This window comes from Carya illinoinensis, chromosome 16 (assembly GCF_018687715.1).
Source record: "Carya illinoinensis cultivar Pawnee chromosome 16, C.illinoinensisPawnee_v1, whole genome shotgun sequence".
Classification (NCBI taxonomy): Eukaryota; Viridiplantae; Streptophyta; class Magnoliopsida; order Fagales; family Juglandaceae; genus Carya; species Carya illinoinensis.
In genome coordinates this window covers 9,124,117-9,138,047 of record NC_056767.1, presented here as the reverse complement: position 1 = coordinate 9,138,047, position 13,931 = coordinate 9,124,117, and the positions used below count along the sequence as shown (strand labels likewise).

Below are 13,931 nucleotides of genomic sequence, written 5' to 3'. Positions count from 1 at the left end.
GATTACAAATATTATTTCTCTTTTTAAAGTAGAGTCTACAATAAAAAAAAAAAATTAATTAATTATTTTTTTTAAATCTCATATTTCTCTTACATTTTGCAAATGGCGTGCACAACTTATCTATAACATTACTCAATTGTAAAATGTCAACTAATTACTCATGGGTTGCATTTTTATTTTTATAGCCCTATTGGTACCGATAGCAAAACCAATAAGTACATTTTTGTTTTTTATTTTCTTTTATCTAGTTTTTGAACATTTTTAAATATTTTTTTTAAAAAAATACACAAATTCATTAATAATCATTTTCTTAATCATCAAAAATATTTAAAAAAAAAAACAAACAAAAGAACCCCAATCGGTCAAACTATCAAACCATCAGTCAAACTATCGATTCACCTACCATTTCTCTTATTTTTAACCAAAAAAAAAAAAAAAGGAGGAAGATCGTAGTTAGTCACTGCACTGCCACCAAAGTAATAAGCACGAGCCATTGTTGCTTTCTCTTTTCAAGTAAATGCACCACCTTTGTATGCCTAATCAAAGTAGGCTTGCCGATATGAGTTGAGAAAAATAACAAGGACAAATGAATAAAACAAATGAACCATTAGGAGTGGAGCAAGCATACAGATGCGGCTGCCACCAAAGTAATCACAGTAGTTAAACTAATAAGGAAAAAAAAAATGTTAGGAATGAATAAAAACAGAGGAAACTGATCTGAGATTCTGAACATATATGATTTATTTACAAAAAAATTAGTTAAAAAAAATGTTGTGTATTGGACAATGATTAACAACACCATGTCCAAGGGCATCATCGTCTCAGGAGGTTTGAGTATTCTGATAAACAGGCTGCCAGACTTGCCCTATGAATTGTAATCAGAACTGTCAAAATTTGTCTTCTGCAGCTTCTATGCTTGTGTTTGTTCGTGTTAAACACACCACATTCAAAACCCAGCTCCAGAAGTTGGTCATGGTCACTTCGGCAAATTTTATGCCAAGAATTCATAACAAAAGCATCTCTTCATGTATAACGGGCTTTCATCTTTTGCAAAAACTCTAGTGTTTCTTTATATGAAGGATCAGAGCGGCTGATCGGTTTGCATGAATTAATATGATCGGTTGACTCTAAAACCTGAATGAAAGATATAAACATATAAGAGAAGGAATGATGAAGAGGGAGGTAAATCCTTTAAAACAGAATATAAGATTACAACATCTGCCCAGATCAATCCCCTAACAGATCATCTCAGAAAATGTTCAGCTGTACCAGCAGTGGATGCATCCTACCAATAATTTCATCCTAAATTAGTGATTTCATCTCCATAAGGTAGAAATTTTGAATTAACATAACACCATCTGCAACTCATCATAACACAGCTTCTTCAACATATTTATCAGTGCTTTGGTAAGACACACTACCCAAGCCCGAAGGCTGTTCCCATCTGTCGGGAGATTGCCAACCATCTCTCCTTTCTAACAAAACAAAAATTTATTCGATATAATGGATAGCTACTGTATTCACAAAGAATCTCATGCAGGCCAGACCAAATCCACAAGTCCTGCTGTACTGACAAGTACATACAACATGAATTCCAATGGAGGATTGTATCTAACTTGCAAGAGGTGAGGGACATAGAGCATCTATTGAGCAGCCAACACTCAAATAGCAATGAAACTTACAGACTAAAAGACACTCATACCCAACTAAAAAACCCCTGCGATTATTTGGGCCTTTTGACTATTTTTCTTCCTCTTTTTTTTGGTTTTCTTTTTAAATGACATGTTTATCAACGTCATACTTACAACAAGTTCACCAAATCCAGGATATGCAGACTCAATGGTTACTACTTCCATTCGGAAAGCCCTTCCCCCATAACCTTCAACAATTGGAGTTACCTTGGTCTGCAAAACAGTGCAAAACAGTCACCAACTACCTCTTAAATTTACAGTGAAAGACACAAGGGAATAATACAATAATATAACTGGCAGTGGACTACCTCGCAGAAACTGAGAACATCAAGCATCCCTTTCTTATGAAGGTGTCGAAAGAAGTCATTAAGCTCTATTAATCTAGGAGACGCACTTATTAGCTCCCCTATCTAAGAAACAATACAAGCTAAATGCTATTAATATCAATTCAGATCAACTTCAAGTACAAAAAAGGTTTGTCTCTGAAGACGATATACTAACAGTGGGGGCAGGGCGAAACACGAGGCCCATTCGCCAAGGCATGTCTGCTAGTTTGCTGCCAAAATGTGGGCAGCTATAGAACACCTGAAATCAGGGTAAAACATTGGTGTCATATAGAAATAATATTTTAAAGATGATAGAAGGATCTGCAATGTGCAAAAAATATTGTTGAAAGCATACCACTCCAATGGTGTTATTCACAAGGTTATCAACATTCTCTGCCTTGGCTTTATACAGCATCTGCTTGACAACCAACCCTCCCATGCTGCATACAGGAGAAACTCAATACACTAGAAAATAGATTATACACAAATACACACACGACCTGTAATATATAGAAAGTTTCTGTGAAGTGGAAGTAAAATCAAAACCATGCTCTCTCTAGAAGAGTTAGAACTTCCAGAAGTGTGACAGGATTAGTTCATTTTCCATCTTCTACTAGTTCCACGTAAACTTTGGATAATGAGAAGGTTTTAGGTGAAAGTTGAAATTTGAAATTTGAATAAAATATTGTTAGAATATTATTTTATAATATTATTATTGTTTTGGGATTTGAAAAGTTGAATTGTTTATTATATTTTGTATGTGAATTTGAAAAAGTTGTAATGATGAGATGAGAAGAGATAAGATGAAACTATTTCACTATCCAAACGGGGCCTACCCACTTGTTTGGGACATAAATCAACAGGAAACTTGAGGATGAAAATAAAACTAAAATGCTCATATGAAAGCGAGATCAATTTTAGATGTGAAACTTCCCTAAAATATGTTGTGTTACTGCATCAAAAGAAGGGGAAACAGAGAGAACTTTCAAGCTAGATGATCTTCTGTGCATGCACGTGTGTGCACCTTTCATAATGTGCATCTAATTGCAGGAAGTTAGCAACCTTAGCTCCTGAAAAACCTTTTCAATTTTCATCATGTAAATAAGAACCCACAGTTAAAATTATGAACATGCAACGAATCACAAGGCAAGAAAGACTCCCGAATCAAATAATCATGTCACACATCAACACCAATCAAAGTGAAGAAAATGTCAAGACCATATATTAAGACCAAGCAAACAAAAGAATGTGAACTGGCTGGATTGAACCCATACTCTCCTTAATAAAAAATAACAAAAACCTGGGAGTCACAAACACAAGGGATCGATTCCCAATGCCTGAAGCGACAAGCTTTTCAAATAGCATGGAGCTAACTTCCTACACGCCTACAACGGAAGTCGATAAAAACGACCTTTAGTAGGAAGTAAATTATATACAAGTCAACAGCCAAATAGCAGTGGGAAGTTGTGATAACCCGCTCACTCTTTTTCTTTAATTATGAGTTTTGTTCTACGTATCGTGCTTTAATAGCGTGTTTTAAAAAATATCCAACATATTTTAAAATAAAATAAATATTTTAAAACTTATAATATTTTAAATATTTTAAAAATATTTATATGTGATATTTTCAGTATTATTATATAAGATTATTTTTAAAATAACATATTTATAATATTTTGATAAGCTTTTATTAAAATATTATAATTGTGGGTAATTATTTAAAATAAATATTTTTAGTCATTTAAAATATTACGAGATTTAACTTTACGTTGAAAACTCTAAATTAATTTAAATGATTTTGTTCTCTTTGAGTAATTAACGAGACTTCATCATTTTAAATAATAATGAAGGAATATTATTTTATAAACTTTATTTTATAAAATAATATTCTATCTTAATTCCTCTCAGTGTTTTATTTTACGTGTTTTCAAATCAGTTTTTAAACTCACCGTTAGATCATTTTAAAGATACCGAAACGAACAACTTGGATTAAATACCCAAATTAACCTCTCTCTTTTCCTCGTTACTTTTCTCTTTTCTTTCTCTCTCCTCTCTCTCCCCTTGAACCCGATATGCCCAACCCCTTTGTCACTGTAGCCTCCATCTCCTTCCAGCCAGCACCACCACCAGCTGCCATGCTCCACCTCCACCACCGACAGCCTCCTTCCCCGCTGGCAAGCTTTTCCTCCCACCGGTGCACACCACGGCACACTCTCTCTCCTCTCACAGCATCTCTAGCCGAAATGGGTAAAAACTCATCCCTCTCCTCCACGCCATCGTACAAGGTAGCCATGGCCTCACCACTAGTCACCAGCTGACCCTCACACTCCAGCCAACCCTCACACTCCAGCCAACATTCCCTCCACCGACGAGCTCTCACATGCTCACTCTCTCCTCCTAGAGCAACTTGACCAAAATGGGTTTCACACATATTTCCTCCTCTTAGTACTGCTTTACACGGCCAAAATGGCCAACGAACACCACCAACGACTTCACCACCTTATGGGCTTCCTATCCATAGTCTCATTTCCCCTTACCTCTCTCTTTCTCCGATGGGTCTCTACACCCACATACACTCAGTTGCACCACCATGCACCGCCATGCATGACTATCTATGACATGTCACCACCACCATCATGTTCCTATCACCACCATGACCTTCCCCAACCATTTTCATATCCAACTGAGCTACACACAGCCCTCACTCTCCCCACTCTCTCACGTCTTATCCTCCACTTCAAGGCTCGATCCACCACTGTGAGCCACCTCCAGCCACCACCTCGCCACCACAGCTCCACCACACCTCTTTCAAGCTCTTCCATGCCTAGCCATGTTGTCCAGCCCATCCCCACCCACCTCACGCACTCTCTTACCTTCGAATGCACTATTCATGGCGTGATGCTGCTGTGCTCTGCCACCTCAGACCACCACAAGGCCACCTTGAGCCTTTCCAAGACCACGCCTAGCTATTCTTAAGCTCAAACTGCCACTTTAAGTGGTGGACAATCACTGTACGTGGTGTTAACTGGCACATACGACCTCTACGATGCATTGATCGTGTCGGGCAGCGAGCAACACATGGGTTATTCCGTCAACAATATAACCCCATATCTCTCATTATTTATGTTAATATAGTTGGTTGGTTGGACTGTAGACTGTGTAGTTAGTAATTGTGAAGTTCATTGTGTAGTTATGAAGTGAAGTGTAGTTGTGAAGTGTTGGGCTTGACTGTGTGATGTGCTGTGAAGTATGGGTGTGAGGTGTGCCGTAGTTGTGACACGACATACTGTTGTGAAGGGAGTATACGTGGCGTGTGCTCCGTGTTGTGTAGCGATGCACCGTATGATGTGCGTCGTGATAATAAGTGATGTAGCAAAGGGAGTACGCATGGTGCGTACTCCATCTTGTGTAGCAATGCACCGAGAGGCATGTATCATAGTGATGTGTGTCGTAGTGTGGATGGAAGAGAGTTCACATGAGTGTACTATGTGTTATGTAGTGATACACCGGACAGCATGTCACGAAGGGTTGGATGGCGTAGCTGAGAAGCATAAGGTGTGTGAGCAGTTTCGGGAACTGTGTAACAGTGTCCCAAAATAGCTGTGACATGGCCTATAGTTCAAGGTAATGGGTGTCGCCTTGTGATTGACTTATGGCTGAAAGTATGTGTGAAGTGGTGGAAAAATATCAGAGAGTGCAACGGAAACATAGCGAGCGTCGCGACGTGACTCGAAAATTGTCTCGAGCTACGTGATATGACAGAGGTGCATTTGTGGATACAATCCTCTCCTGTCAAGTGTCGGGATGAACTTGTATAAGGCTGGGAAGTAGGAAGAGTCCTATCGACCGGGTCTGAGTAAGTTGGTATCTGAATATAGAGCTTGTTTATACAAGCAGGCGTTCATTGGAATTATAAGTTGGTCTTAGGTAAGAAAAGGGATAAGGTACATGTACCTCTGACGAGACATGTCACCAAATATAATGCGTAATCTGTCCTCAGCATGGTTACATAGTATTTTAACTCCAGAGTTAGCTTAAAGTCATGTAGCCTGCCTAGATGAGAATGAGAATTTAGTATGAGCTAGGATACACGAAAATAGTAATGGGTAAGTTGTCTAGAATTGAAATATGTGACTTAGTCAGTCTGAGTCATGCATTGACATGTAGTTAATAGAAGATTAAGATAGAGGTCTTAGATTCTTAACCCTAAGATGAATCACGGAGGTTCACTTTAAGGAATAAGACCCCAAAGGTTTTAGCATAGTAAATGGCCCGTAAGAGCCCAGGGATGGATGAAGGGTGTTCCAAGTGAGGCATAGTTTTATTTTTAGTATAATTGCTTATGCATTAGATAGATGATGTAAAATTATGCGTATGCATGTAGATTGCCATCTAACACACACATGAATAGACTGCATGGAATGAGTATGGAATGAAGTCCAGATAAGTATTGTGTTCATACTCTTCTAGAGTTTTTTTAAATAAATGAACATGAAAACGGAAGCTTTTTCTTTAAAATGAAAATGAAATGTTTTTTCTACGCGACACGCTTTAAGAAAAAGAAAGCCAAGCATAATTTTTCAAGTATAAGTATGTAACGGCCCTCTTTGGTAGCTCCTTTTCACACACCCGAAGTATGTAAGCATATGCATGTGGATAGATGCTATAAGTGGTACATATTGTATATATGTTTACGAAAAGGAAACGAAATGAAGCTTTAAAAAGATGCACGAACTGACGTTTTTAAATGAAAAGAAAGAAAGCTGCTTTTAAAATGACTTTTAGGAAAATAAAGAAAACTATTTTTTTTAGATGACTTTATGAATGAAATGAACTGAAGAACCGTAAGAACTGTAAGAACTGAATGAAAGAACTGTAAGGACTGTAAGAACTATAAATGATTAAATGGGCTGAAAAGGAAAGAAATGACTGTAAAGGAATGAATGGACTAAATGGATGATGTATGAAAATTTTTAACGACCACATGAACGAAATGGAAAATATACAAAATGACTGAACTGGGCAGATTGTAATGCCGGGTAAGTAGTGCTGGTAATGCACCCAGTGCTACACCCTGACAAAATGGATTCCCACCCCGTGGTTATGTGCAGAATCAAATCCAAAAGACCGCTAACCTTAACACATGGGGCGCAACAGTGTGCAACGGCCAATGAAAGCAATAAGAAAGAAAGAATGTATGCATGTTAAGAAAGAATGCATATATGTATGAAAAGACGTATACACAAATATATGTAAGAAAAGACGAATGCATAAATGTATGTATGCATAAATGTATGTAAGAAAAGATGTATGCATGAAAAAAATCTTTAAAAAATAAAGGCAGCGAGGTGTGGGGAACTATTTTAAGAAAGAAAGCCTGTTTTTAAAGAAAAGCCTCACCTCGCAACATTTTTAAAACAAACAACATGTCCATGCATGATAAGTACGATATGTATGTATGGAGTAATGAATGTATAACTGAAAACCTATGTTAATATATTTTAACTGTATAAAGTAATGCTTACGAGCCACCAACTCATTTTAGTTTTTATGTGTGCCCTCCCACGAATAAGATGAGCATGAATCGTCAGGAAGGGCACAGCCCCAGGGGAAGAGTACGAAAGCCTAGGCAAGATATTTTGTACGAGAAACCTTAATTATAAAATTTATGTTTTCTATTATAACCTTTTTAATTAAGAAAATAAATTTTATTTATAAACATTGAGTCTTTTGTATCCTGGCATGAAAGGAAAAGAAATTTTCAAAAGGAACCGTAATTTCCGTCTATTTTTATTAAAAACATTTTGTAAAGGACCCACCACAAGGACGAGTGTTACAGAAGTACTGCAGATTCCTTAGTTGGCCATATGAAGGAAATCTGAAGATCATTTTCACTATTAATAGTATCACATAGGATAGACTAGATTGACTAGGATGACATTCATTAAAGATATATATTTTAGTCATGAAAGCATTCCCCTCCATGAATTTCAGTTAATAGAAAGTATGAAAACTTAGGTCAAATCAGATAACAAAATTATCTGATGAGCTAAAACTTCACAACTCATGTGAAATAAAAAGAATCTCAAACTTCTTGCATATAAATTTGTTGGAAAACAAAGTATTGCAGAGAGACTTCAATCAACAACTTGTTTGATTGATTTTAAATGTTCTCTTGTTTACACTTCCAAACATACAGATATATAAAGACACTTTGTAACTCACAACAGCATTAATCAAAAAACAACTTCTAAGATTAGCTAATAAACAGCATTGTCTAAATATAATAAACTCGGCTATTAATAGAGATTATTGAAAAACAACAGCACACAAGTCTTCAGCTGCAATAAAATTATATAGGGGAGATTGTAGTGCATATAGTAACAAATTGTTATTTTGAAAACTTATGTGAAAATTGTACTATATACTTAATTATTAATTTTTTTTTCAATTTCTTTTAAAGTTTTCAAAACAAAAAATAAGATTAATTTTTTTAATTATATAATATTTTTATTCAGTTTTTCCTGTCATATTTCTCAAGGTCTAATAAAATATTTTAACTCAAATTATTTATTACTATTTACAATTATTTCATCATGATTTATAGATATGAAAACTTACTAAATTAATATGAAAACTATCAAGAAATTGTTTAGGTAGCAAGTAGATGTGAAAATGTTGACAGTAATCGATCAACATGTCACTTTAGTAGTCTAAGGTCCAATTGACAAATATATTTAATTCAAAATATAAGATTTTAACTTACAGCTTGTTTCAAAAATTAAAAATAAGTTTACAGTTACAGCTGGCCTTCGTAGGCGATCAGTACCGAATGCCGCGTTGACGTACTTTTAAGTATACTTGCATCGTCAGCAGCATGACGTGAAATTTCCCAGTTGGTTGAATTTTTCCAACCAAATTGGGGTTCTATTGCATGTATCGGTATTTACTAATTAATAATTATTTTTAATTATCATCTTTTTTATGTATATATCTAAAAATAATAGTGATAGAATGGTAATTTTTTATTTTTTATCATGTAACTGGAAATATAAAACATTGTTCACAACTATATCTACTAATTAATATTATAAAACTTAATTTAGAAAATATTTTAATTTAGAATTTTTTTAATAAATGAAATTTCATCATATTAAGAAAATAAAAATATATATAACAACTTTCAAATATAATATTTAAGCTGGAAGCCTGAACCATTTGAAGTTTGTGAAGTTCAACTTATAATAATATTCCACGCAAATAATCCCAAGGGTCCTTCCTCGTAGGTAGCAAGGTGGTTGGTCACTCGGTCTGTTTCTTCAAGAAATTAAAGTTGATGTTCTATTTGAAGAAGAGTCAACTGCAATTTGCTAGGTAGAACAGGGATGTGCAATCGGGGGTAATCGGGCTGTACATGATAGCTTATGTGGAATAAAAATAAATAAAAAAGACAAAAGTAGAAAGGAAAAAACAAAGAAATAAAACTAGAACCAAGGCAAACCTCTCTCTCTTTCTTCTTCCGTTTCCACCTTCAGTTGCCTTAGAGCAATCGCATATGCATTTGTATCTTTTGATTTTCTCTATAATTTGATAAAAGTTTTAGAGTTTTAAATAAAAACTCCACTCTATCCAAATCCCTAAAATGCAGTGTTTGTTTACAGGGTGTATAGAAATTTCCCATTTTTAAAGAATGATTGTACATCTCCAAATCACTTGTCTTATTCCTATCTTGTGTTTCTTTGCTCTGGATGGTTGCTGCTCTTATCCATCCCCTTTCCCTCGCAACATCTTCAATCTATCCACAATGACTGTAAGCCTCCTCCTCTCTCTATTTGGATTTCTTACAACATTTTGTCCTTTTACTTAATCTTCAAATCCATTGTTCCTTTCCATGTCAAAAAGATCCGTCACTTTTTATACCCAGCTTTCTCACATTCTTGCTCTCTACTCTATGCTCTGATCAAAACCTAGAAGCTGAGTTCACATAGATTAAACATGTATTCGGTTTTTTTTTGTTTTTTTTGGGTTTCAGTGTTCTTACTCTAATGTGTGGGTTTTGTGTTTTGAAATTAGGGTTTCACATATCATCTCCTTTGAGTGTTCGGTCTATATATGTGAATCCGATTATTCTAGAATGCATTTATAAGATTTGTTTTTGCTTTTGGATCTATTTTTTTTTCTACTTGGCTGCTAGGAAATCTGTTCACATTCTCATTTTCTTACTGCTGTTTGATTGCTACAAAAATCTTGATGATTTTGCTCTTATTTTCTCACCGCTATTTGGTTGCTACGAAAATTTTAATGATTTTTCTGTGCTAATTTTCCTTCATAGACTATTTGGTTGTTACAAAAATTTTGATTATTTTTCTATGCTAATTTTCCTTGATAGACTGTTTGGTTGCTGTGAAAATCTTGATGATTTTTCTGTACTAATTTTCCTTCATAGACTATTTGGTTGATGCAAAAAGGCTCTTGATTTTTCTGTGCTGAAGGTGTTGTGCTGGTGGAATTCGGATATTTCTCTCGTTTACATTGAAGATTTTGGGCTTTGTTTAAGGAATTAGTGAATCTCTTTTTTTTTTTTTTTTTTTTTTTTTTTTTTTTTTTGCATTTGTGTTTTGTCTGTATGTTTTTCGTTGTGTTGGGTGAATTTATTGCATATCCAAATTTTGACCCCTTTAGATTCTTCATATCCAATTTTCTTTAGTAGCAAGTTTTAGCATTAATGTAGTCCTTGGCTGTATATCATTGAATATCTTTACAATTACTTTCTATTGCTTTTAATTTTTTGAGGCTCTAAGATTTGAATTGATTAATTCTTTATTAACTTTCCATTTGATTATGCTCAGTAGTCAGTACTAGATTCAATAAAATTTTGGGCTACCTTTTGTTGGTCTTACATTTCTGAAAATATCTTTGGATGAATATGAATATTTTTGTTGTCTCTGTTTTGATTATGCAATTAGGTACAATTTATATATGGTCTTAAGGATGGATACAATGCCAGTCTTTCTTTTTTGTGGGGGTACCCCACATTAAGTTATTGCTATCATTAATCTTGATTTTTGTGGTTGGGTTTTCTTTTCTTTTAATATTGTCAATTTGCTCTTTCTATATTGCTTTGATTATAATTAATTAATTAATTCTGCATAATTTTAATAATATTCGATCAGAAATGTCAAATGGTACTAATTATTATAATACCAATAAATTTTAGACTTATAAATGATGTTCGTTTTAGTGTAAATATAAATGACTCTTTTGTGCAATCAATGAACACTACTTGTTCAAATGCTTTCTTTTAAAAGTTGTAATTATCTATATACCTAATTCAAGTATTGTTTAGGTGACATATAGGTAGTTGATAAGAGGCAACTTGAATTGTGTAAATCCTAGAAACTTGAATATAATCCTGCACATAAGGGAGAATGAGATAATTCAGAACAAATGGTTTACATAGTTGCATTTGTTTTTTCCCCAAATTAATTTTTTAGCTACGTGCACTTTCATTGCTCTTTCCATGGGTAATTTATTCTATATTGTTGGGTCCTTTGCAATGTTTCATATCTCTCGAAGGAGAGGGACTGTTATTAGGCTATGATGATAGTGTTATAATGCAAGTTAATTCACAAGTATTAATAGGGCCTCATCGATATGGCGGGGTAATCCTCACCCAGATGGCCATATTGTAGTTTGAAGTACTTTCCACAAAAGGAAATAAGGATTTGGGTGGGATTTTGCTTATGCATGCTGTCAATATTTTCACCATTATGAACCTCATTTATTTATACATTTGATATAAATGTACCGGATGTGAATGCTCTTATTTAACATTATTGTGATTTTCATGCTTTGGTTGTTGTTTTGTGTAAATAATGTTAATTGTTCAATTCTGTTACATTACTTTGGACTGTGTCATTGCTTTGTGTTATGTTGTAATACAGAAGTAATGTGTAAATTAAACCCTCTCAGCTGTGATGATGACAAAACCTAGTGGGGATACATGAAATTTATGGTCATTTCCTCAATGGCTATGTAACCTGAACGACTAATAAGTAGTGGCAACTGGTTGTTGCAGCTATGAGAGGATGACCAAATTTCACAAATGTTACCCTTCGGTTCCTGAGCCGGCGATGGAAAAATCCCAAATTTCATAGTTACATGTCTAACATTTCAATATTTTTTTAGAGATGGATTCACAAGACTATGGAAGCATGTACTTCACCAACCTCCTAAGTCAAAATCCTCAACTTGACCTTACTTACGGTGGACAAAGTGAAAACTCTCTTATGACTGTTGATGACTCTCCACCCCTATCCCATAATGATCTTATCAGCGTTAGGAAATTAGTTAGGGATGCGAATTTCACCCCCAAAGAAGACAAGTTACTTGTCTCCGCATGGCTTAATTGTAGCATTGATGTCGTCTAGGAAACAGACCAAAAACACTCTCAACTTTGAAAATTTTTTTTTGAATATTTTCAGTAATTTAAAGAAACCACAAATGACCATACCATAAAGTCTTTAATATATCGGTAGTCGATTATTTAAAAGGTAACAAAAAAATTTTGTGCGAAACTAACCCAGGTTAAAGGGTAGAATTAAAGTGGCATGACCGAGCAAGACAATGTAGAATATCCATACTCTTACTTGTTTTACGCCAAATTAGTTTTTTTGTACATTGATTTAACATTAATGTTTTTCTTTACATGAAAGTTTGACAAGGCCAAGGTTATGTGCCAATCACTAAAGAAATGCTCCCTCTAGTTCGAGTATTGTTGGTACCTGTTGAACGACCAATGTAAATAGATTTGGCGTTCCACAAAAGAGGATCCAAAGTGAAAAAAAACGATGTTCCATCCTAGACCTCGACTCAATGTTCTTGTGCTATGGTAGATTCAATTTTTGATCTCAAGCAGAGAGAATGTGATAGATAATGACGTGATAGAATTGGACCGACCAATGGGAAGGAAAGCTAAGAAATGCAAACAAAAGGCCCAAGGTAGGCAATCAGAGGAAAATTTTGTACTCGGAAAGATCAAGTATGCGCTTTTGAAAAAGTCATGCACTTAGGGGAAAGAGTTTTTTTACCTCAAAGTCGAGAAGATGGAATATGATAAGGAAAAAAGAGGACAAGAAAATCCGTCTTGAGGATGAAAAAATGAGGTTGGAGGCTGAGAAGATGGAAAATGATCGGGAAAAAGAGCTAAATATTATCCATCAAGAGGACAAAAGAATGAGGCTGGAGGCGGAGAAACTAGAGCTTGCAAAGAAGGAAGTGGATCAACGCATTATAATAATGGACGTGAGTGCCATGCCAAGAATGCAGCAATTATATTTCCAGCAACTCCAGAGAGAAATCATGGCGAGACGCAATGCTACAGCAGATTTGGATTGATTAAATTTTTTCTATAAAAATTTTATTTATTTATTTTATGTTTCAAACAATGATGGATAAGTATATTATTGATACTAAGACATTTTATAGGATTTGGATTTTGTAAATTGATATTTTGAAATAAGAAAATTGGCCATTACAATTTCAGAAACTATTACAAATTATCTCAAATATAGTCACTACTAACATAAAGGAAATATGAATGGAAATTTGATTACCTCAAATATAGTTACTACTAACATGAAGGAAGTACAATTGAAAATTTGATAAACTCTAACATAGTCACTACCAACATGAAAGAAATACCATACTATAATGCGACATGTTTACTGTTTGGAATATAATAGCCATTGATGTTCAATTAGATCTGCTTAGAGTTGATGATAGGTCGAGTTGTCTCTAATATGATGATGACTCTGGATGAAGTCCGTAAGCTCAGTTGTATGATTGCCCTACAATTCCGGGACTTCATCATCAAGTTGATTATACTCAATGTTCGGATCCTCACTATCATCAC

At 34.7% G+C, this 13,931-nt stretch overlaps 2 protein-coding genes and 1 pseudogene across 3 annotated transcripts in view; all 3 read right to left on the bottom strand.

Moving 5' to 3' along the window:
• Positions 1-13,931, bottom strand: part of LOC122299309 (probable inactive heme oxygenase 2, chloroplastic) — a 44,265-nt gene that overhangs the window by 9,472 nt on the left and 20,862 nt on the right. The gene's annotated exons all lie outside the window — the stretch shown is intronic.
• LOC122300005 lies at positions 1,388-1,485 on the bottom strand (annotated as a pseudogene).
• Positions 2,261-13,931, bottom strand: part of LOC122299303 — a 42,329-nt gene continuing 30,658 nt past the window's right edge. Inside the window, exons 6-7 of one of the 2 annotated variants that reach the window (XR_006239644.1) lie at positions 2,373-2,457; positions 2,261-2,276 (exon numbers count right to left, since the gene is read on the bottom strand). The gene's annotated coding sequence lies outside the window, so the exon portion shown is untranslated. Of the gene's footprint in view, positions 2,277-2,372; positions 2,458-13,931 lie in introns of those variants that run through there. The other variant, XM_043109472.1, reaches the window with a different exon arrangement.